The following is a 26,943-nucleotide window of genomic DNA, read 5'->3' as shown; positions in this document are numbered from 1 at the left end:
AGTATAGCCAGATTTAAAACAATTTATTTGTAAATCATAAAAATATTTGTCAAAATGGGACTCGAGTCTATCAGCTGGTGGTGTAGAGTCATAGAAAACTGAATCATTGCGCTACAAACATCGTCAAGACTGACTAACACACCATACATTTCACAATACCAGACATAAACGTACCTAAACTAAAAAAATCTTCGGAAAAAATCCGCCGTTTTATAGTAAAGTAAAACAATCGCATATACAGACGGACAATCTAACGCTCACACGTCAGCGTACAGCCTTGTGCTCCTTAGCCGAACAATGCGCAGATAAGCCGCAATTACGCTGCGCCCGGCCAACGGCGATTTGGCGTTAAATTCCTTGCGCACGCGCCACACAACTCGGAAGGAAGGAGATGGCAGTTTTGACCGTTTTTAGGATATACTATCTATATCGCGTTTTGTTTTGAAGAAATTAAGATTAACACAAATACAATTACTATAGATCTTCAAATTGGAGATTGTGGTCGAATAAAATCAAATAAAAGTGTGTTTGTACACAGGAGAAGGTATGTTACGAATGTATAGATGTAAAAAAATACTTCACTAAGGATATTTACTAACATGCGTACTAATAGGTATTGCTAAGAAGGAATGTTTTTTTAGAAAACTATTAATAAAATATATTTAAAGAAAAGTATTTCCACTTAAGCAACATAATTAAAGCGTCCCTTCTTCGCCATTTCTTATTACCCATTCATACCAAAAGCTTTTCTAAAGGTTCTATGTATTATACCGTGTCCACAGTTCGTATGTCTTTGGTAGACAAGGGCTAGGTGCTCAGCGATAGCATCGCCGGCGGAACCCGCGGTCATCTCTGATCCGCAGATTCCATTCACGCAGAATTTTAGCCCATGTTTGATTTAACACCAATTATGGACTTCCTTGTTTTAACCTTACCTTCTTCAAGGGAATACTTTCTTTTGGGCTTTTTATTCAGAATTAAATTGATTTGGACAGGACCGTGGGAAGTTGTGAGATCGAAGCTATATTGAAGAGTATGTCTTCGGATTTAAGTGACGACGATTATGATAACGAAGTAATGCATGGGATTAGTCGTTGATGTGACAAGCATGTTACTTGTATTAAATGTGTGAAATGGTAAACTTCAAGCCAATTTTTCTTATTTTAAATTAGAGTCCTATAATACACGGATGCTTAAAGATATACAAAAACATTTAGCTATAACAGTCCAGCATTTGTCAAGTCTTCATTATGGCGAAAAATTGTAGTAAAATAATATACTGCAATGGTATTTTTAACGTTTTACAGACTAACTACACACGTAATGCGATTTTCACATGGTATCACCAACACCATTAACATCATTTGACATAACCATTCATATTACCGAGAAAATTGCCGTAAAAACGACGCCAAACGCTGAAACATCAATCGAACAATGGTTGCAAAAACATAAGCGGCCCTAGCACGCAACCTTGAGTGACGCCCGTTTCCCAATTCAATAATATAACCAACAATAATCAATAAAGTGCATACAAACGTATGTAATCGATTGTCTTGTCCTGAGCCGTGCGTGGCCGTGCTATTGTCGAGTTTTTTCCACATTTCCAACGGTGAAGGGACGGTGTGAACTATGGCACTGCAAGGTCGACGCTGTCAAAGGCTTTTGATAAATCTTGAACAACATAACTTTACTAGAAGTCTAATGAGATGAGTCTTTATTACAACGTGTCAAAGTTTATTTTCCCTTTAGTTTAACGTTTGATGTGTTCGTCTATTCTTGTTGATTCTATGTCAACTGAGTTCATTGTTTTGTATTGTCTTTGTACGTCTATCTTAAATCAATTTTCGCTACACTAACTGTTAGATAATGTTGTTAATGTTAAAAGGTTATTTTTATTCAAATACACGTTTTACGCAATCGCGTGTGTTACAAGAAAAGATACAACTGTGACAAGCACATTTAACTTACGTAAATGACCTTTATGCAAATGCATAGTCCTTAAAGATCACAATTATGTATAAATAGGGACAAGCCGTCAAGCTGTCGCCTTCAAGACCGTGTCGACCAAACTCTAAAATTATCTCGATGCGTGGGTTAATAAGCTACTTACTATTCTACCAGTTCCAACCATTCCCAGATAACCGTACAAATTAATAATATAAATGTAATTAAATAAGCTTTCCAAAACTATCAAATTATCAGAACACGAACAAACTCGTTTCCCGTAATCGATCCGAATATTACCGATGCATCATAATCGTTTAGAATTAATCATAAGATTATTGGACTGACACTGGACGTTTATAATATTGGGAATATAAATAGCCTGTAGAAATCAGAGAGGGATGTGATGTGATCGTCTAATATAGAAACGAGTGGGTGTAATGTGGTTACCGGCATCGATTGCGGACTATTCGGTATAAATAATCGATTTAAAAGTCGTCATATACGCATCAGGTATGTAACCTGACACGGGGTTAGAATGTTGACTGAACTCGTTGGCATTATGAGGACACGCGAAAATGATAGGCAGGTACAGTCGGAATGAAAACTGTTATGTAATGTCAATCATTTTGATACTAGAACAGATCAGTAAGTTCACTTTCCAACGCTATTGGCGAAATATGTAATATACGACATTTTAATTATGTGTATCCAAAAGAACATTAAAGATTCTGGAAAAAATAGCATTTTGGCGAAACATATTTCCTGAAGTAGTTATAAATTACTGAATGATTAACTCCTGAAATATTTCCCCAGATTTTCATTTTGGCTAAACCATGAATATTTGCACTTTGGCTAAACCTACACCACACAATCCCTTTATCGACTATCGTCCATCCATTAGGTAACGTTGTAATAATTATATAACAAAGACAGGTAAAATAAATATAATCAAATCAAATCGATCATCTTAAATATCTTAATCAAAGTTAACGACTCCCAACTACCGCGGAAGTAAACAATTTACAAACAACATCAGTCAAAAATATTATATAAATAATTGACATACTATCGATTACATTAATTACAAGTTCACTTGACCTAAAAGCCCTACGACCTTAACTTAACAAAACTATAATATACAAGCTGCTTTGCGCGACTTCACTCGCATTATGTTACTTCTATTTGAGTCTTATAGGGGTGAATTTATAAATTCTTATGTAGAATGACGCCTGTATTTGAAGCAAGATATTTTAAATTAACTCTCTTCTTCTCCCTTCAAATTATATCGAAATTGCAATTTCGGGGGAAATCTGAACAGGCAGACATTCGCATCTAAACACTTCTCACACAAAAGTTCTCTTTGGGCCAATCCGGGTTATAAACTAATTTTGAACTCTTTTTGTTGAAACCATTCAGTGGTTTTTGCGTGAAGGAGTAACAAACATTCATACAGTAATATTAATATACCGCTAGTAAAATTTTCTTACATATTAAGTATTTTTTTCTTCACCTTGATTTTTTACTAACTTGGAAGTTATTTTAAGAATTATGTCTATTCAAGGAAGATCATTTATCTTAGTTAATATATTTTATTGTGTAACTAAACATTCTATTTAAGTTAAGAACGTGAAGTTTCTGGTTTAAACAGTTAATTTATGGTGAAGATACCAAACTAGCAATTGTTCAAAAATGAAATTTACATTACGTATTCTCAACTAAATAATTTTAGTTATTTTAAAGATTGTTTATTTAGATCGCTAAATGAGATCGATATATTATCTGAAAAGATTAAGTCATAACATAATGGCTGAAAAATATTAGGAAGTTAGGAAATCACCCACTCTGCAAAGTCCTAATTTATATTTTTCCAAAAATAGACCTCAAAGAGAAAAATACATACTTTTCATTTTCTATAGTAAGCCGAATGACATGTAAATTATATGAGTTTTGTGTTCGCTAGTACGTAGCGCACATTTGTTACAAAGTACTCTGTGTAAACGAGTGCGGTGGATAATTACGACGGTGTGTCGCGCGACGTCGCGTCGCAGCGCCCGCGTCGCTTGACTATATCAAACGCTAATTATACTAGGGATGGAAGAGATAGATTTCGTTGTGATTTTCATGAGTTATTATTTTTGGGTAGGTATATTTATTCTCTTAATAAAGATTGACATCAAGACAGAGATAAGGGTGAAGATAGAAGGAAGATCTTTGCCCTGCAGTGGGACAATAAGGGCGGATAAAAAAAATTATGATTTTTTTTTATATGACTGATGAAGCATTTCGTTTGTAAGCTTAATGATTTTAGACAAACATGTTTCGGAAGACTACTTATCTACTAAACTCTAATTAGATATTAAGATGAGTTTATTTACTGTTTAAATTACATTATACACCTATTTAATATACATATATTTTTCAATTGCGAGCTCTGAAATATATGCAAATCAAAAAGTAGCTTTAGTGTTTGCAAAATGCATGTGTGAGTATGGGAACACCCGTACATACTTACATGCATTTTGCATATTATTGGTAGTTATTAAAAAACAAGTATATATTATATCAAAACACGAACACTTTAGTGGCATCCTTACAAGCCGCCACATCTAACATAAACGGTACGTTACTGCCGCCGAAGCCTCCACGAATAAATATACTAACATATAGGTTTGTTTGTTTGATCGTATGATAACGACTAAATATAACCAGGTTACTGACTACATTGCGTCAGAACTCATCTCTGTCTGGTACCATTTTAAGAACCACTCTCAGATCTGAGATCGCACTTCGGAAATCAGAAATTAGAAACACAAATATTAATGGCACTTACTTGTGAGCAAGCGCCAAACTACTTAAATCAAGACTACTATTATAACTTTTAAACTCTCGCGTTACATGTTCAATGTATAATAGAATACGGGAATTAACGCGAACACGCATTTTACCTTAAAATGCTTATGGTAAAATTCATGTTCGCGTTAATTCTCGTATTCTATTATTCATTAAGGCTTACTAGCCTTTAGTCTAGTCTACCTAATACGATAAATAATACTTTATTTATCGTATTAGGTAATCTTGCGACAATTCCCGAAATGGGCTGCGAAAATGTTTTAGTCACATTTCGTTAGTATAAAAGTCTATGGAATAACTAAATTGCAATAAACTTTTACTCTTAAGACATTTATTTGAATTAAAATCGAGCTGTTTTCGTTATAGCCATAATTTATATGCTATATGAATTGCTACTGTATGTATTTTCTTTATTAAGTGAAGATTTTGCTCCTCCGTTGAAAAGACTTCAACGAGTTCTGCTTTACGCGTTTTTTATTATTTTGTGGACTTGTTCTCATTCTATTCTATTTTTTTCTTAGTTTTGTCGTTAGATACATATCTATGTATATTTACTTAAGCTTTTCTAAGCTTGAGTCAATATCTGGGGTCTGACTTTTAAGGTTTCCTTATGTAAATAAAATAGGTCTATTATGCAAAACGACTCCGCACATTTTTTTAAAATCCTTATCCTGACATTCAATTAGCTAAAACAGTACTCTGTATAATAATATCTGAGTCAATATTTTTTCTCATAAAAGAAAGAAGTGATAACATCGATAGGAACAGATTGAAAGACCACTTAATTTATTTTCTTTTTTAAATTTATTTTTAGCAGCAAAGGGCCAATATAAACGGGGATCATAGACCCAGCAGTGGAATGACGCTGGCAGTAGTATAGTTTAATGTAAGTACCTCTCAAAAAGCGTGTACATAACAAAACTGTTAGATAGGTTCGTTATTGTTGTGTGTGAACGAGGCCGTGCCTTGACACCGCACAATGCGCCGCTCGTAGGATATCCGTATGATTGTTGCTTGTTACGCGATTGTGCCGGTGCACTTTTATTTCACTACTGAATTATGTGCTTCTATCAACTGTGGTGTGTATTTTGATAATTGATTAGTCAGTATATTAGGTCGGGAAAAAAGTCTTTTCGCATTACAGTACCTATGTATGAACTTGCAATAAAATCTCTTTCGCTTCAAGAATCACAAAAGAGTACACGGTTCATTAGGTTTCTTTCAGTGAGCTCGTGAGGTACCCAAATATCGAGCTTTTTTGAGTAGAGAAAAGATTTTATTACAAGTTCATACTATAACGCGAAAATACTTTTTCCCCGACCTAATACAATACACCATTTAAATTTAACTTATTGAAGCTTTAGTGCTTACTGCATTTTTAGTGTTAAATTTATAATGTTATAATTAATTAATAAACTAAATTTAACTAGACGTATCTGTCTTATGCTTTTTTCTAGTCATCCTCGCATTAACTTGTTGACATATTCAAACAGAACGAAGTAAATCTGAGTTACACTAATAGACAGTCATAAGTACTAGAAAACATTTTCATAGTAATTAACTTCAATTAATCAGGTATTTTATGTATAAACTAAAATTGCGAGCCGATAGCCAACCCAGATTCATCTAGATTACAATATTTCTTACACTAAACGTAAACAAATAATGCACTGAAAACCTTCATCGGAAATCATTACATCTATAAAAACTGCATGGAAGTCCGTTTAGCAAATTTTGAGTATACCACAAACAGACAGACAGCCACAGCGAATGTAGTGATATTAAATGCAACATAAATAATCAGCAATTAAAACTGTAACACTATAATAACTAGACCTTAATTACATATAATAAAATCTAACTCATAAAATAACTTTCAATCGACTCGAGATTATTAATTATTAATTTAATTATTAAAATTGTAATTAGCGGCGTGATCAAAGAGTTTCAAGTAATAATAATTATGTTTATTGAACTGGATTACTTAGATATTTGTAGTTTTGGTTTAAGGCAGTGGTTCTCAACCTTTGGTAAACTGATCGCAATTTGCGGTAACAAGAGAGATAGAAACAACTCTGACTGTTCCTTAATATTTGCGGCTGTTTGAGAATGATCTTAGCCATGTTTCCCAAAAAGTGCAATTAATCATCATGACGATAAAAATAATATTATTTTTGTAAATTTTCATTTTAGTCATAGTTTTTAGAAGCTTTCCCACTAGGCAGTAATAAATATAAAAATGATAGTAAGTAAATAATTATACCTAACAAAATAATGATTCATTCAACTCCTGTCTTATTTACAAAAATAAATTTGCAAAAGAAGCGAAAAGGTTTAGCATCACTGACATAAAGGTAATGACACGTTTTAATTACTCGCGTTAATGGATGTAAAAAGTGTTCTATAATAGGTAATGGCTTCGTATTTGTACTATATTTCTAGAACGTAATGTAATTTATTAAATGTCTAAAGATACTATGACTTGCCAAAATCTAGAATAAAGATTTTAACTTCATATTGAATAAGTTTATTATTGATAAAAGTTTGTATTTCGTTGAGGTAGACGAATCAAATAGATTTTGATTTGTATCCACCCATTTATTTATTCGTATATTTAACGCATAGTAATTGTATTGTATGTAGAATCGATCTATACTCACACCAAGTGTCATGTGTAATTCTAATTATCCCTTCAATCGCATAAACACTGCCGTAATGTAATACCTGAAATACCAATTGTAATTCTCGGTATCGTAGGTTCGACTCTCACTCAAAGCTAGTTTTTTGCACAAATAATAATTTCCTTTTTTATTTTTCTTTGCCTTAGTAATTATACTTCTATTCTCTATTTAACTTTACTCCCTATACTAAAATTGAACGACAATTCCGCAATCATATCTTTCCAAATTAAATTCCCATAATAACATCTTAAACTTCACGGTCATTGATCTAAGACCATTTAAAAACACATAATAATATTAGCAGAGACCATAATAATATGTCAGATGACCATTTATAGACAGACCACTGGCGCCAACATAGCTCTTAATCTATTACTTCCCAAAACTACAGATAAATAAATAAATTATTTTAAACTAAATTGGATGATAAACTCGATTTTTTCCACGTTTACCTTATCTGAGATCGTAATTAAACATTAATATAGTTATTCATTACTAGTGTAATGATACTAATGTGAGCCCGTGACTTTGTCAATATCGCGTCAAGATTATGGTAAAATTTCAGTATACTTGCATAATAATAGTAGCTTTGCCACCACAACTTGTGCAGCACGTATTGAAACGATAAGCAATGCAAATATGCTTGAGAATGTAAAACTCCTTAATCATTTGTGCATAATCACATTTTTGTCGAAAATCTATCAGTTTGGATGCTGCGTTTTGTAGTATTCAAGCTGAACGATGTCAATACCAAATCAACTGCCATCTACCAACAAAGTTGCTCTTCCTTAATTCAACAACTACGAAATCTTTGAAAGTTATGACAGCTCAATCTCTAATCATCAGAATGACTTAAAATGCAGATACAACCGGACAGTCACATCACTATTATATCTTTATAGATAATTCGATTACCCTCGCTTATTCAACTTATCTATAATCTGATTTCGTTTCAAAGTAAAGGATGTGAGTATAGACAGTCGAAAAAACCCGTTTGAAATCCGAGCACTGATTAATTGCAACACATTATAGAAAGAACTATACGAATAAAAACATATCGAAATGGAGATGTCAAATATAATCTTAATAAATAGATAACTGGAGGAATTATCAAAAAGATCCGAGGCCCTTTGAACAAACCGATTAATCGAACACATTTATCTGGGAGATTGTATCAAAATGTTTTGAGTATATCGGCCGGATAAGTGTCAGTTAAAAATTGTGGATTAAGATCGTTTTGTTAATAGCTTCGCAGTTTAGAAATGTGATGTTTTATGTGAGGAAGTGAATTTGATTGTCACACGGTGATTCTTAACTAAGATTATGATTGAAAGATAGATAACAAAGGAGATTTTTTTAAACGGCGTTTAAGACGAAACATGATAATTAAAGGTGCTAAATAAAAGTTATTTAGTATAAAACATTTCGTTGTTAAAGTATTGCTGAGTAATTTTGGGTGATGTCTTAAACAGTTAGATTATTTTTAAAGTAACGTGGTTACTACGAACGTCTTCGTTTTTTCATATCAATATTGAATAAATATAGATCTACAAGTCTTATAACTTTTATAACATATTAACTATAGGCAATTATTGCTATAATATTAAATATATAATGACTTAATTCTGAGTACGATTAAAATGATGTTAAACTTTTTTATTACTTTTTACTGCGTATTTATTAAGATAAATTAACTGTTAACATATGCCTGTAGCATTTACATGTCGGTATAATATGTCTAAATACAGAAAAGCCTGAGGTTAATACATACGGTGGTAGACTACAAAAAATATTGAAGTTGTTTTAGCTACTTTATAGAGAAAATAAGAAGTTTTTTGTATTTATTTCCAATTGGAACTTGACTATATCTTTTTATTTGAAACTGAATCTACAAGCAATTATAAATTATTATATGGTATTATGAATGATTTGATACGAAATAAAATGTTATTAACATCTTATAGATATAGATCATGCATACAGCTGGCTTGATCGTATATGCTTTACCAACATTATAGACTTCAATTTCTTTTTTGATAAAACATAGAACATTTCTTTGTTAAATATGCTTCTGATCAGAATCAAATCTGTACATAAAAATTTAACTAATTGCGATACAACATTTTTTGGAATTACTTTGAAAACTTTTTACAAGGTTTCGTAAGCAGTGATAACAAATATCAAAAACTGTTACTCTAATATACAAGCACTCAAGTTTAAGTTCCCATAAATAAAACATACATACGTTCAGCTCTCTCATATAAAGTGTACCTACCAAGACGTTCAATAAAACTAACTGTTTCCATTATCTAAATGAATAATTTGCGTTCAAGATCCACGCGTTTTCATAACCAACCAATAACTTTGGATTGTGAATATTTACCTCGCGTGTGAGGTCACGGGTTCAAGTGCCGATAGAGGTATATTCCGTTAAAAGGAAGTTGTAATAGTAAATTTTGCTGAAGACTATTTTATATGGTCAGTACAAGTAATGGAGACTATACAATACACGTGTGTTAGTACTTTGATATATTATTTATAAAATTTATTTATAAAATAATATATCAAAGTACTCACGAAAAGCCAAGTAATTTCCTTTATGAATGGTTTTTTTTAATTTCTTTACTGATATTGGAAAAAAACGGCGGAGGCTCATTGCCCATCAGTAGAACAGTAAAGGCTTAAAAAAAACAAATACTTTACGCCATTAACAATGTTAGTTTTATATAAAAGAGGAGCCAGTTGCCTTATAGTGGACACGTTGCTATTGGACATTGTTTAATATCTATTTAAAAACCCACTTCGCCCGACCTGGAATTGAAATCTGTTACCAACAGTCGTATACCTACTAGTACACTACCAACTAAAGTTTTCTTTGTCAACGAATTGTCATATTAGCAACCATCTACAAATGTAAACGCTCCGTAAGATTTAGTTTAATATAAAATAAGTCAGACATATAAAATTAGAATGGAAAGTGTTTAACTCAATAAACCATGCGTGTGTAAATGTGTATGTCACGAGTCACAGTACTGATCTCTATGGTTTAGCGGTAAAATGGCCGGCTTTTAACCTGCGGGTTATTGGGTTAGGTACTAAATTATATCTGTATGTAAAAACAACTGCACTCCTCTTTCTCACTGTTCTATTATCTATACTAATATTATAAAACTGAAGAGTTTGTTTGTTTGATTGTTTGTTTGTTTGTTTGAACGCGCTAATCTCAGGAACTACGGGTCCGATTTGAAAAATTATTTCAGTGTTAGAGAGCTCATTTATCGAGGAAGGCTATAGGCTATATATCATCACGCTACGACCAAAAGGAGCAGAGTACCAGTAAAAATGTTACAAAAACGGGGAAAATTTTGACCCATTCTCTCTTACATGACGCAAGCGAAGTTGCGCGGGTCAGCTAGTTATTTATATTAAAGGGCTAATTATGAAAAAATTACACAATTTAGTTTTAAATTATCATATTCCCAAATTTTATCAAAATCAATTTATGCCCGGTTTCTGAGGTACAATTAACAGTAGTTTATCTATTCAATAGCGTTTAAACTCATATAAAAAAACGCAATTGAATAGTTAAACTACCGCTTAATGTACACTGAAACCGCATTAGTGGTTAAGCATAGATATATATATATCCTATGCCTTTTAAAAGTAAACTTTGTTAACTACGGTTTAGTAGTTTTTACATTTTTTTTTTGTTTTTTTTTTTTTTTTTTAGTATAGTCCAGTCACCTTGCGCATACACAACAGTATATTATAATCAGAATCTTAATAAACATTTCCTTTACGATTTCGTAACAAATAAGTTATCTAATTATAATTTATATATTAATGTCGTCTTATTTATAGTATAAATAAACAAATTAATATTAGATAAACATTAATCTCGGGCGCCATATAATCTTATTTAGTGGCGGTATATTCGATATTCTGATATCGAATGATATTGCAATTGCAATACTCGGATTATAGTATAACAGTAAATTCGCCTACGTCTAATTTCTATCGAAAAGAAACCCTCTAGGAAGTTATAAGGCTAGCCAAAAAACTAGGTATTAATCAATTCCTAACTCTCATTATGACATTTAAAAAAAGTACACGTAATTACCTCTTACTTAAGGATGCCTGTACATCGTACATTTATACGCAAAAATTCTTACCCAGGCGCTTTATAATTTGATCCAGTCGATCCACAATTCCCGTGCTAATTTGCATCGAAGTTCAAAACTTTATTGATGATGACATTGACTATTTAGGGAATGCATACATAACATTTACATTGGATTCATTAAAATCTTCGTAACTATAGGTGACACTGAATATAAGATAGAATATTCTCCATCTACCATCCAACTATCTTTAACTTAAGATTTCATTCATAAACTTTTCAATTCATAATCCTTAAAGTTGTTTCTTAAAGTCCCCTGCGTCGCAGGGACTTCCTGCCCAACAAAAAACGTTCTAAATATCAATCTGTAATACAATTCTCACGACAATTCATTAATAAAATAAAAGAAACCCGTTTTTACCCTTTCAAAGATTAGGGTAAACAATGGGTAAGGGGTAATTGTCACCACAAACTATTATGTGGTTTAATCCTGATTAAAGGTATCGTTTTGAGAAAGGGTTCTTTTCTAATGTTATTTGGGTCAGGTACGAAACACGTGCTGCGGGTAACGGATGTTTGCAAATAAAAGGCTAAGTTGCAAGTCAATTATCGTATAATTTTTCTATGCAAATATTATGGGTGTGATATAAGGCACTTTTTATTTTATTTGTTTGTAGGGCACATCAATACTTATACTCAGCAGTAATAGTAATTATATAGGTAATGACTGGAACAATTAAAAATATACTATAGCTCTATTAATACGACTGGTGGTGGTGAACCAAACTTCAAATTGACGTTGTGCAAATTGGCTTTTAAATTCGATTTCTGAACAGTAGAATTAATTTACAAGCATTTTTAGATTAAGTAAAGATTTCCTAAATTCCCTTAAACCACTACGCAAAATGCATCCTTCAAAAACCATTCTTAATTCTCTTGCATTACAAACTCATCTTACTAACAGCATCATTAAAGTACAACGATCTACAATCCTTTAGTGTTTGTTTCTACAACAATATACCAGCAATAAACACCTAAATCCATTCAAAAACATTAAACCAAACATTAAAATTTAGAGCTAAATTCCTAGTACTAAACACGTAAATCAATACAACAACATTAAACTAAATCCACTCATCCCATGACGCGCTCCGTCTCAGTAACCTCTTGAACTGTGACATTCGAACGTCCTCCAAGGCTCCATTGATAGTGAGCGCTGTGATCATAAGTCACACGCACACACATAAATCAATGCTACGTATCCGATTAACTACGATGTTTATATTAAGGTTTTAGGGTTCCGTAGAATGAGGTAAAAGTGTATCGAGCTTTTTTGATTTAATTTTTTAAAGACAACTCTCGCACTAATTAATCATTTGCTCTTGTGTCGCGGGGACTTTTATAAAAATACAAACAACGGACACAAAGTACGACCAGACCCAAAACAACTATTTGTGGATCGCAAAAATATTTGTTCCATGTGGGAATCGTACCCGCGACCTCCCGACGCAACAATCGTGGCAATCTTAGCCACTACGCCACGAAGGTAGTCAAAATTTGTCTAGTAATTGGTGTATTCACGTAATAGTATAAACCCTCGGGTCTTGAAGATGAACTAAAAATAGAAATAGGATGAGGAGATCACAAAACACTTATTAATTATTGGTTAGTGTTCAACAAAGGGTGAATACTCCTTTTTCCCTAGTGGATAGGCCAAAGAGAGAACTAAAAAACTCCCACTCGCTTATAGCTACTCGACTTTTGACGTGTAGCGTGTCCAAAGAATGGAGACGCTCGGCTTTAATACTAAAGCCCGTCTATGTCAGTTGCCAAAGCTTGCTAAAACTGATAGTTTACCGCCCGGTGAATGGAATTTGTATTGCAGTTTCTTATCTGAGATATTATTATATTATAACTCATTTCTCATAGATATTAATAACTGTACTCCTAACGTATGTATATTTTATTTAATTTAGAGTAAAAATCGCGATTTCAAGAACGACTTGAGTCTGTTTCTTCGTTACAAATAAATTAAGATCATTATTTATTAATTTTTTAAACATATTTTGTCAAGATTTTTATATTTTTAAAGTCAAATTCGTTCTTCATTTCGTCTAAACTTGTTTCTTTTCGAATAAAAATGTCAAGTTAAATTTATCCGTCTTGTTATTTTTATAATATTATATTAAGATGTTCTTATGTGTCATATAACTTAGAACTTGGCTACCAGTTTTTACTTATTATTGAGAACTAAAATTTATTATTAAATTACTCTTGAAAATAACTGTATTGCAACTGGCTTCTGTCTCAAAACTCATTTGCACGAAAGCGGTACTTTCTGTGATCTTTTTACTATATACGTGTAAAAGTATAAATTCTATTCACTGAAACAAAAACGTGAAAAGATAAACAATCGATAGATATTATAGGTTTAAGTTTGGGACACTTGGTTTTCAATATTCAGACAATATACGTTCATAGCTTTAATATTGGTAATAATATAATTGCTGTTAATCACTTCGTTAAATATATTGTATTGATCACAATTCAATTCTTTCTAAACTAGTTAATCATAATACTAAGATTAGTGAAACGTAAAGGCCAACCTATGAAATCCCGCTTAACCCTGCTACTGCGGATTAGATCGTGTCTTAAACTGAGGGTTTATAGCACCGGTATTCGGTAAAGCTACCGGATATTTAATACGTTAAAAAGGGATAACCTAAATCGCCTTAAAATTAATACCATTTGGTAAGTAGTGATTAGTTATAATAATTGTATACATTTGTGTTCTGTATAAGTATGTTCTAAAAACAGTGTAAAGTTTTCCAGAAACTGGAAATACGCAGCAAATCATAACATATGTGTACTGTCTATATCTATACTTAATATTATAAAGCTGAAGAGTTTGTTTGTTTGATTGTTTGTTTGTTTGTTTGAACGCGCTAATCTCAGGAACTACTGATACGATTTAGATAAAATCTTTCAGTGTTAGATAGCCCATTTATTGAGGAAGGCCCATTTATATATCTTCACCCTACGACCAATAGGAACAAAGTACCAGTAAAAAATGTTACAAAAACGGGGAACAAAATCACTCTTTCTCTCTAATGTAACGCAAGTGAAGTTGCGCGGGTCAGCTAGTTAGCCATAAAGCTTATTTATCCCTAAGCAATGACATGTCAGATTCGAACTATACGATAAAATTACGTTCGCTATTACTAAATGAATATAACATGAAATTGTAGTCACTAAACCAGCCATTAAAACTTTATAAAAAAAAGGTTCCCATACACAAAAAAATATTTAGAAAACCACCGTTACATGCGTAAGAACATTATCTCAATACAAACGTATTAGGTACAGTCGAACCAATAAATATACCTCCATACCGGTACCAATAAATTTATTGTAAAATTAAGATGTATAAAGATCTAATCTTGCTGTAAAGATTTATGTATGAAATAGATTTATTCACAAAAAAGCGTGTAAGGACGCCGGATGAGTTAGTGGAAGGAATTGGACTATCTCGGGACATTTTAGTTTTGTTTTTTTTGCGTTGATATTTTTGTAGTGAGATGTACTTTTTGAATACTGTATGTTTAGGTTTGAAGTAGTTGTGTGTGTCATTTTGTTTTAAAGGACTCAAAAAAATAACTTTGTGAATCCATAGAAATATATGCATTTATTAGTTAGACAAAATACGGCATACTGGGTGTTTGGATGTACTACTACTATGTATTTTGCTAATGTGAAAAAAAAAAACTATTTACGCAGACATGTTGAAACTTAATTGATGGACACAAAATATATATTGCAATGATAAACAAAACGATGCAGACTGCTAACGTAACTTTCATTACATATAAATTTAAGAAAGAGCAAGTTTTTTAACGCCAATTAAGAAAATATGGCACCGGAAAAAAACACATCAGCACTTTTGTCTAACGCAGGAATCAAACTTATGACCCTGTGATTCGTAGTCATATGTTACGATCTTAAAAAATACCTATGCCAATAAATCCAATAGTGACATGAGCATCTCCATCATGATCACGGATGTATCGACACAATACTGGCGAGATGCCCGCGCAGCATCCTTCATACATAACACATGAACGAGGAAACACAATAGAAAACAATTCGCCTCGATATATCACATACTTTATTGCTTTGTCAATAATTGTGGTACTTTGATGGAAGCTTTGTTAACTAGCTTTTTCATGCAGTTTCGTATGGATATTGGCATCATACATAAGATTATCCCAGATTATGACGTCATATCAGACAAAATAACGTCTACTGCTGAGTAAGTAAGAAGGTCCTGTGAAGTGTTATCAAAATTGCTTCGGTATTTCTTTAACTGATATTGTTACAGACGAATAGATACATTTTAATTTATAGGTAATTTGGTGAAATGACACAATCCAAAATAAAATTTAATTATGTTAAGTGTTGTACGATAAACCATGTTACAATTGATGGATTTACCATTAGCACTATCGAATCTATATACCTAAATAATGCATAATACAGTCCGTATAGTATGATACATGATAAGTACATACATATGTACATATGTATGTACATATGTACATATGTACATATAGGGTGATTAATTTCACGGACGAAGTCACAAGCTGAAACTAGTACAAATGAAAAATAATAAATATATTTGTTATTTTATTTCCTGTTGCCACTTCTATAATGTTACTGTCCTTATATCGAATGTCAAATGATGCTAATATTGTAAAGGTGAGAATGCATTGGCGAGTATACTTGTAGCAGAATATCAGTTTCTTGTCATTCTATAATAAGACAAAACCCATAGTTTTGTCAGCAAATGTTTTTTTGCATAGAAGTGTATGAGCAGTATTGGTTTCAGATCCATTGAGATTCATTGAGATTTTTTCATCTAATGATCGCTTATTATATAGGTATCGCACTTTTATATACGCCTTCCATTTTGAACCAATTGTTAAAATCTTAACTAATACGTGTAAGTACATAAAGGATATTACTTTATTTCCCTTACTTGTCGTAAGGAAACTGCGTACAATATAGAACATTCGTTGACATACATAGTTGTTCTAATACATACCGACCTTATACTACATATTATCATAATACAAATTATTATTGTAATGTGCCGAGTATTCTTCGTTCATTACTTGTTGTACATTTGTTTAACTCTAACTTAATGTTCTAATACATTGCTGTCAATATCGGTTTACCTTATAACAGGGCAAATTATCTAGTTTGTATTTTAAGGTTAAGTACACTGTTATAGGGAAAATATAAAGGATGGGTCATATTGCCACATAATCATTGACGAGAAGAGAATAGCTATAGGAAAAAATGCGTTTCAAAGAACATCATATTAATATTTTTATTTGCGGAAATAAAATTGTTTATTAAGTAAGTTTAACCTAAATAATGCCTTTGAATTAGAACATTAATTTGTATGTATACAGACTTTCTTAAAATAAATTTATTTATTTTACATAGGTATTAGAAATTCATATCAACATCAAAAACATCAACGATTACTATAACTGGAGTTAGTTAATACAAGAGCGTATGCTTATTACTACAACATTATTAAAATATAAAATAACACTAACAACAATAACAATTTATTGAATACACTCAGCAAATTAGGTTCCACAATCATTGCACCACTAACATACATTGTACCCGATAGGAAACTCATCTAAACCTTTTATTCCCAAAAAATAAACACGCTAGGCCAACGACCTTCCAAATAACTGTCCCACAAAAAAGCCGTGACGTCACAGGCCCTAACGGACATCGGACCCCTAAATAAAAAACCGTTCACCGTTCACTAACAGACCCATAAAACAATTACTATAAAACTGTCCCTATTTATTTGCGCAAATTTCTTTTCTAAGAATTGTCGGCATCTTGCAAATATGTTTGCGCATTTTTAGTAAAGCAATTTTAAGGGTTGCTGTAGTCATCTAATTATTTTATTGTTTTCTTTATTTAGTGCAATTTGGAAGTTCCGTTAGTAGATGAAGATGCAATTTTATTTAAGTATTTTTATATTAGAGTAGAGTGCTGGCAGATATAAAGTTGAAAATTTTGGAATAATGTCAAGTTATCACTACGTCGTCATCGATGAAATAATTTGATTTGAATAACTCCTTTACAACAAATAATTTACACTTGCATTTACAATGTAGTTAAGCAGAAAGACAGTTTGATATTAGTGCATAATTCCTGAGATTTGAGCATTCAACGGTAGCTAAATAATTTTACTTCGTAATACTATAAAAGGAGCCAAAAAAAATAATTCCCAATTTTTCTGTTACTAGGTCTTAGAATATTATTATGTACATTTAAATAAATATAATATTAAATTCGACTCGTTTATGTCTGACCTTCGTCTTCAAAATTATTTCAAACATACATTTCATACACTTAATGTTTATAGCGAAATAAGTACCTAAGTAATTTTACAATGATTTTCGAAAATAAAGTTATTGTAATTTTTCAAGAGTAAGACTTCCGGGTGTGACAGTAAATAACAAAATTTATCGTTTACCATAAATAATAGTAATAGTTATAATAAATACAATTATTAAAAATGAGAGAAAAATGTATGATAACTATTTCATGTGCGCGGTACGTATTGATCTTTCTGTCCTTAATAATAATGTACAGAAATTTTAAGAAAATTTATAGTCAGTAGTCTTAGCTATGATGTGCTATATATATATGTTTATTTTATTCTAAACAAAGTTTCATTAAATCGGTCATATTTACAAACACGCTAAAGACAGTGTATGCCATTGTATAAATTGAATTAAAACTTCACTATTGGAATAGAATGTAAAAATAACTAAGGATTTTTCTTAATTTATATATATTTTTATCGCTTCTATAAACTTGGTAAATAATAATACTAAGCACCAACTTATCCAAATTATAATTGCTAAGTAATATAATATATAATTTTCAAGTAAATAATTTAACACATAATATTAATTATTCATACAATTTCTCAGTACCCCGGCTTTACCTAACCAGATTACACTGACTAAGCCGCACAAGGCACAACTGATATTATTACAAATCGATGATTTAAACCCTTTGCTAATATTAAGTATTATTTATTGTTTACTTCTTAGTATAGCGGTTAGGATAAGCTGTAGTTATTATAGAAATAGTATCTTTGTAACGTTGAAAAGGGAATTAATATAATATTTTTAAACCAAAAACTTTGTATGAAAATTTGTACATCACTTTATCAGTTTCGTATACACTTTCGAAGTTTAATATCAATTAAGCTCCGCAACATTTTTGCTAATATACTATGTTATTATTCTATAATAATATAAAAAGAACATTGTTGTATCATTTCTTCCGATACCGCTCACGCTTAAATAACTTAACGAAAATTGTATGTAAAAATATCTTACAGCAACCAAAACTTAGTAAACGTGCTCATAATTACTTTACGTATAAAATTTTCTCAAATATGTATTTTAATATCTATAATAATTATTACACAAACAAAACTAAATAATAGAATCACACATTTAAAATTTTACTCGCAATTTTAAACACCCATTAACAAAACGGGAATAAGAAAAGAAAAGTATCTTTTTTATCTCCATTACCTACGCACGTTTGTTTTTATAACAAAAAAGATTTGCAACGATTGTCTTAGTTTTTTGAAGATTCACAAAAGAAAGTTTTATTACGGTAAGCTGGTTAATGGGACTCTTAGATTTGGGTCATTTTTTAACTTTGTAAAATACCATTTTGTTCAAAAAAGACACGTAATAAAAATATACACTGGAGTAACTTTAGGTATTTTTTATCGACCGAGAGTATTATTTAATCACAAAACAAATCATGAATCTTAATATCTCAGTTAATCTTAATTATATTATCAATAAAAAAGGTAAATCATAAATCGAAATATAAATGTCAATAATATCGATAAATACATGAAATATGTAACTATTTATTAATCTAACAGCACAGATATGCCAAGCTTGTTTTTATCATTTTATCATAACAATATTATCCGGAGGTCACAGAAAATAAATCATCAGAGTCACATTGAACATCAGACAATTATTTCCATAAATAAATGTAAAATAATCAAACCTCATATTTCTAAGATGCCAATAGATACCACGACTGTGGTCTCAAGACATTAAATAATTACATACACGCATTAAAAACAAAAACGCATATGTTGTATTTAAAAGGCGACGCGATGCATTAAACTGTGGAGTTACGATTATCGCGGCGCGATCTATAACGTCGCGTATCGTTTTATTAATCGCGCGGTGCGGCGCGGGCGCAGCCGCAGTGGCAAAGTTCACGCGATCCCACCAAACCGTACCGGTAACGCACCGGTGTTAGAGAGCGAGACGCCAATACGCGCCGCCACCCACCGAAGACAAGGACAGCACGAGAGATAGATGTTGCGTTAGAAGTTAGCCACGCCCCCTCAGCGTTCGAAGCTCTGAGTCCACCTCCGTGAGCATTCGTGCGCGCGCGCCGCTCCAGCCACACGCGACCTGTGTTCGAATATTTCCGAATTTCGACAATGGAATCGGCCGCGCGATTTCAATCCCGTCAGTAGAAAATGCCAGTGTTCCGCTCAAAATTTTTATTTAGAGCAATTTTTGACAAAGACTGTATAAAAACTGTTAAAATGATGTGTCAATAGGAGAGACAATAAACGTAACAGTGCGGTAGTTTGATGCATCGTCGCGTTTTCAGTTTGCGTTTTCAGTTATACGTCACATGTAAATTGAACGCGGCGACATTTCGTTTGTTTGTTTTCATCGAAAGTGACTGGACTGTGACATTTGAAACCGATAGTATTCGTAATTGAAGTACCACGTATGCGGGTCGTCGTAGTGAAATTTTATTGACTTAAAAAATTGAGAGTATTGTGAAGTGACAGTGGGATTTTTCGGAAATCTGCAGCCGTATTGATACTGTGCGCAAACACCAAAGATATTAAGGTATGTTGTGTTTACTTAAAATATTTTAGCGTAAGTCCGAATGTGTTACTTGAATCTTGGGTATTTAAATATTATAATATTCTTGACACATTATATACTAACGAAATATGTAAACACTATTTTGTGTCAATACTTTTTATATATGCAATTTTATATTATTTGCACACTCTATAATATTTACTTAGTTGCAAACATAAAATACGAAAAAAAAATATTTCACGACTCTACGTCACTCTGCTAATTGGGTGACAAAACTATTGCCGAATGCGATAACTTTCTCCCTACAAAAGACATCAACGGGATATCCTTACAAAGTGCGTTTTATTTTGGATAATTCGATCCCACCAAAAATATTTGTAAAATTCGTTTAAACAGTTGCTAGATACAGTAAAATATATTTAAAATAAAAATGAATAAGTGAGCGCACTTCGCAAATATCCAATAACAGTAGTTTATCTATAAATCAATGGATAAACATTACGAGTAAGTGCAAAACGCGCTTTTATCCGAGCAAAAAGATTTTAAAAGTGCAAATTTTTAACACCAGTAGTAAAACTGCAAATATTTGCAAAAGGCATCACGTTTCTGCGAAATTTCACAATGCAATACGAAAGTTTTCAATACATTTGCACTCAAATACACATAAAAAATACCAATTTACAAGTTTCGATAATAGAATGTGTGTAAAATCAAATGAAGTATAGTCGTTGTAAATCATAAAACGGTTTAATTTTCAGTCAATAGAGACACAAATAACAGGCTACTAAATCAATAATATAAATCATGAACAAAATATTAAATTAAACATACAAACATACAAAAAACGAGTGGGGTTTAATGAAAAGAGGCGGTGAATTGTAAATGAGATATACGATGTTACGCCACGCCTCTCCAACAACGATACAACTTACAACATTATGTTTAGATTAACGAATTTTATGTTTATACGACTGGTTATGTTCTATGGATTCACTTGAATATACCGTAGGTATACACAGAAGTATTATCAAAATTTAGAGAGGTGAGAATGTTTGCGAATATTTGTTAAAACTAGTCGTTTCCATATGCAATGAAAGCGAAATTAAACTCTTTTGGTATTAAAAACATTAATAATTATTAAAAGTTAGTAATAAAAATGTATATATAATCCTACAAAATATTATTAATCTAAGACAATACGTATCTATAACTAAGTCATAGTCGCGTCGCTAATTTTACACTTACTTTAAATTATTGAGAATATTAACTTCATCTGACTATAAGTATAACGGTAAAAACAGTCTTACAATCGAAATAACAAATAGTAGAAATACATTACTGTAACAGTTCGATTTGTATTGTAGCAGTGATCGGAAGGAAGCGTGATTATCTAAACATGCGCCGGCGCCGACCGGCAAAGAGTATGAACTATGAATTATGAATTTTCAAGTTGAATACAATTTTACTCAGGAGTGGGACGCAAAAATAGGCGAGTGAAACGTACAATTTTAAATTTATAAATGTATATCTTTAGTTAAGTTCAGTAACTATCTATTTGTACTGCGTCTATGGCGCGTGGTTGGTAGTATCCGACTGTCGACCATGAGGTCTCGGGTTCGATTCCCGGGTTGAGCAAAGTATTAGTCTCTTCTAATTTGTTTAAAATATTTTACAATAGAAACCTAAAGTTTGGTAACGTGCTCGGTAAATGGTAATAGGCTTATCCCCTTTACATGGGACATGCTGGATTACGTTTGTATGTATGTTATAGTATTCTTCAGTATAAATCGATATTTAAGCTATAATATAATTGTTTAACAAAAATTGATTTCCTATTAACAGTTATTAAATGAAATCGAAACGAATAACATCTTAATTTACCATAAAATTATTCACATTTCACAACAAAAACTAATTATAAATGAAACAAAAAAGTAAAAAACAAAAGCAATGAAATAGTTCCATTTTAATAAACAATTTTCGCGTAATTATTGTAAAAACAAAAGATTTGATCGGTCACGATTTACAAAAAACCTGGAAACAATCGAATTAATTTGTTTTAATAGGATAAAGTTATTATGAAGAGGTTGAAATATACAAATAACAATAACACGAACTAATCTCAGTTCTATGTGTAGTTTTATAAAGAGAAAACACATACAACCAAAATGTTTGTACTCTTTTACAGAAAAACGGCTAAACTGATTTGTATCTAAGAAACTTAAAAAATATTTCTATGTTGCGGGAACGCTAACTTAATTTATCAAAAACTAATTTTTAAAGCGATGACTTAAGTTTACAAAAGCCTTAACGGGTAATCGACCCGGGTACTATCCGATTCATAGTTATAAAGATTTTTCTTATAACTTAATCTTGAAAACAGATAAGTTTATATTCTGATTATCTCAAAAGTATATATTTTTTAAGAGACTCTATTAGATAAGTAAAATCAAAGTTAAAATATTAGATAAAGCAAAGGAACTTTAGCCAATTACTGTATTGTCGCAATATTTAAAACCACGTATAGAGTTATTAAGTCATCGCAGGCTGAATGTGGGCGACGGAAGTGCAGCGAATAAAGCCTTTTTGAGTTCCCGAGATGAGGTTTTAAACGATAATTGAATGGCGCTTGGCTGTTTTAGATTATGAAATTATTTTGAATCGATTAACACATTCAGTAATGTAGGTGTTAAGTAAGACTAGATTTTTGTTCTAATAAATCTTTTTGGTGATATAACCTTCTATCGCCGAAGACCTAAACTATGACGGACGCATATTCCAAGCAGACCCTAAAAACTATATCTTGATCATTATAAATCTTTTTTCTTAATAGACACTGAGCAAAAAAAACCAATGAAAAGTCACTTTGCGAACACTCAAAATGTTTTCGTTTTATAAGTTGTTAAGCTAATTTCTTGCCTATCTTGTTCTATTTAAGTCTCACCTCTACCATTCAACGATTCATAGAAAAGCAGCAAAGTAGCAAGTAGTTTAAAAATACATTATACATGTAAACGCAACGCAAAAGAAAGTGCTGACTTTTTTATTAGTATCCTTCACTTGTTGCAATCACCGTTACGCTTAATTGCTCACACATTAGCAATACAAAATTAATTGCTCATTACATTTTCACACGTAATTATCATCTATTATATTATTATTAATATGAAATGAAAATCATTATTTCCATTATAATCAATTTCAGTCAACATCGCTAGAATGTACTACTAACGCCATCTATTAAATATTAAAGGAAACTTTTGTTTAGAAAATCTTAGGGGCAGTGTCTTACTACTATCGACTATGGATAACTGGTTAACTATCAACACATTTAACATGAAAACCTAATCAACTGAAAGTTCTAATTTTGATGCAAATTTTAAATGTCAAACTTTCAATACTCTATAGCAGGGATTGTTGAAAATCGCGCTATCACTTAAAAAATGGACAAGACTTTTTTTACGCACGATAATTACTACGTACAATAATTTATTAGGGTCAAACTAGGATTATATTTTCTGCAATCATCTAACACTACATACAAGCACATCAAAATATTACCCAAAAAAAAAAACATTTCAATACCTCCCCATAAAGCCCAATACACACATCACAGTGACCTCAAATCGAAATTCTATCAAACAATTGACCATTATGCTCATAATAAAGTATTATTAAAAAAATTACGACTAATGAGTGAAACAATAGCGTCCACCCGTGGGAACTGGTCCCACGGTGTGCTATAAGAAGTTAAGCTGTCATAGTACACGTAATACATTATGCGGACACAATAACAATTGTTTGAACGTTGAATCGATTTGACTTGAATTGGGTCATTAGTGTGCTTCTGGCTTTAAACTTCGTAATGGCGACGCTAGCAATCTAACAACTGAATATGTCACTCATATTGCTAGTGAACTCGCGATTTTCTGCACTTGTAACGTCGTATCGAGAATTTGTCATTCAAAATCTAGAGGTACTAAAGCACAATATTCTTTCCACACACGATACTATGAATTAGCTGGTGTAATTATTAAAATTACTTGTAAAAATTGTTCTCGCAGAATACGCTAGGGGCGCTGATTATAGACTTTTTTCGATGTTTCGTTATCATAAGGAAAACGTTTGTTTTTGTTCAGGACTTAAATAAACACATACATGACGTATAATTATTTATAATTGTATATGCTATCAAATTTCTGGTTTTGCACCAAATATGGTTCATCATATTATTAGGTTAGTTATTCTGTTCTAATTTAAATATTTATCACGTCTGTGACGATCATTCATAATGTTATTTACTCATGGAAATATCATATGGAATACACGAAGCGATAATGATATCCTAAAATAGTTCAATCGAAATTGGTTTAGCAGTTTCGTGTTAATATAACGTTTCATTAAAGACAATACATCTGGATTTTTTTGGTTGCGATTTTTCGCGGCGCTTGAGGAAAATGACACATTTTCCGTAAACAGGCGAACCGCATTGCACGTGTATTGAATGGGTTCAAATCCCGTCTGACAGAATTTTTTGGGCAAATGTTTTAGCCTTTTGTGATTAATTTAGATAATATAATAATTTGCATCCTTTTATGTCCTTTCTCACGTAATATAATAGTATAAAAACGGTGACAATCAATCAATCCATTATTCAAACAAACAAACCCACTTTCCCACAATAATTGAGGATATTTTCCTTAATCAGTTGAAAGTTGAAAGACCTCAACGTCCCAGGTTCAATCGCCGTCGGATCGCGTGCACAATTAGTCGATCATGATCAGTGTTCAACAATTATACTTCAATCATTGTTCATGCTGAACAGTTCATAGTATTATAATAAGGCTTTAATTCATTAAGATTTTTTATTACTAGGTGACTCACGCGACTATGCTCGCGTAGTGTAGGGTAAAAAATAGCCTACATTTTCCTCTCCTATCAAATACATAACAAAATCAAACAAGCCGTTTCGGAGGAGTCTGACCACAAGAGAGAGAGAATAAGATTTTGACAGACTATTCCGTCATCAGAATGTTGTTAGGCGAACAATTTTCTCGTTTTGTCTATTTTAATATAAACAAACCTTTCGTACGTGACAAAAGTCTTATGTATAAAGAATCGACAAAAATATAATAAAATCTCTTTTTGGATGGTTTTTCCTACCTTAATTATGAATCTAGTAAACTTCTTTTGCTTCATCAACATTCATACACTCTATCATACCACTGTTTATGAGCACTACGCACAACTGCTGAATACCTCTGACCTAATCCAATTAATAAATGAGGCGCCACCACCTTAATTGCTTTGTCAATTTTGGAAAAGATCACGTTGTGTGAATAGATAGATCACGAGAGTACCATTTCCAGTTAGATTTGTATCGACTAGTCTATTTTAAAGCATAACCAAGTAAAGAAAAATAAGGATGATAAGGAACGTAAAAAGTACCTCAGTTAATTCGGTACTTATTTGTCGGTAATACAATAAATGGGTTTCGAACCCGTAAACTGTCACTCGTACTCCAAAAACGTTACGTCTAATGTCGCTCTGAATCGAAAAATCTTTTGTATGCGCACGCGCAGACGGACTTTCAAACGGTAATATGACAAAGTCATCTAAACCTCATTAATCTGTACTATAGTCCATACTGTGAGTGCGAAAGTCTTTCTGTCTGTCTGGTAAGATTTCACGGCTAAATTGCTACGCCGATTTCGATAAGATTTTTCGTGGTAGAGACCCGACATCAAGCAAAAGTTCACTTAAATACTTATTCCACGCTAGAAAAACCGGGCGAGTTAGCTATAATAAACAAAAGTTTAAAATGTGTTCTGAACTGAAAAATATTACAAAAGCAGTATCGTCTTTTCAAATACTAATTGGTTGTCTTCGAATTACAGGTTGTGCAACCACCATCGGTTGCTGGTTGTGGCAACCGTCTGTCTGTTGCAACTGAGCATTTAAAAACGTATTAGTATTTTTTGGATGTTACAGTAAATAGTTTTGGGTCAGTGAAGGAAGGTAGTTGAGGTCAACTGTCTAAGATATAGATGAAGTAAAATAACAAACAAACTGGGTTGACTACTGTTTTGCGTAAGATTTTTGCAAATATTGGTGGAAAATTGAATATGGGTACTTTTATTCCGAACACACTTTTACGGCGAAATGGAAAAAATTAACTACTTTTTTAAATATCCATTTCTATAAACGTAAAAATACTGTATTTCGGAAAAGACCACATCATTGCGCAAAAACTTCTTAACGAAAGTAGTACGTAGTTTACTAATATTAACACCAAACTAACTTCAACTGACTACACCAGACATTCTTAAAATTAAAACATTTTCAGAAA

The 26,943-nt window shown here is 31.9% G+C and overlaps 2 protein-coding genes across 2 annotated transcripts in view; one reads left to right on the top strand and one right to left on the bottom strand.

Annotated features, from left to right (window-relative positions):
• Positions 1-26,943, bottom strand: part of LOC142978348 (uncharacterized) — a 486,788-nt gene that overhangs the window by 339,015 nt on the left and 120,830 nt on the right. The window lies entirely within an intron of this gene.
• Positions 20,130-26,943, top strand: part of LOC142978487 (knirps-related protein-like) — a 72,972-nt gene continuing 66,158 nt past the window's right edge. The window contains exon 1 of the mRNA XM_076122959.1: positions 20,130-20,615. The gene's annotated coding sequence lies outside the window, so the exon portion shown is untranslated. The remainder of the gene's footprint in view (positions 20,616-26,943) is intronic.

The sequence above is a fragment of the Anticarsia gemmatalis genome, chromosome 14, assembly GCF_050436995.1.
Source record: "Anticarsia gemmatalis isolate Benzon Research Colony breed Stoneville strain chromosome 14, ilAntGemm2 primary, whole genome shotgun sequence".
NCBI lineage: Eukaryota > Metazoa > Arthropoda > Insecta > Lepidoptera > Erebidae > Anticarsia > Anticarsia gemmatalis.
This window is presented reverse-complemented; position numbering and strand designations above follow the sequence as displayed.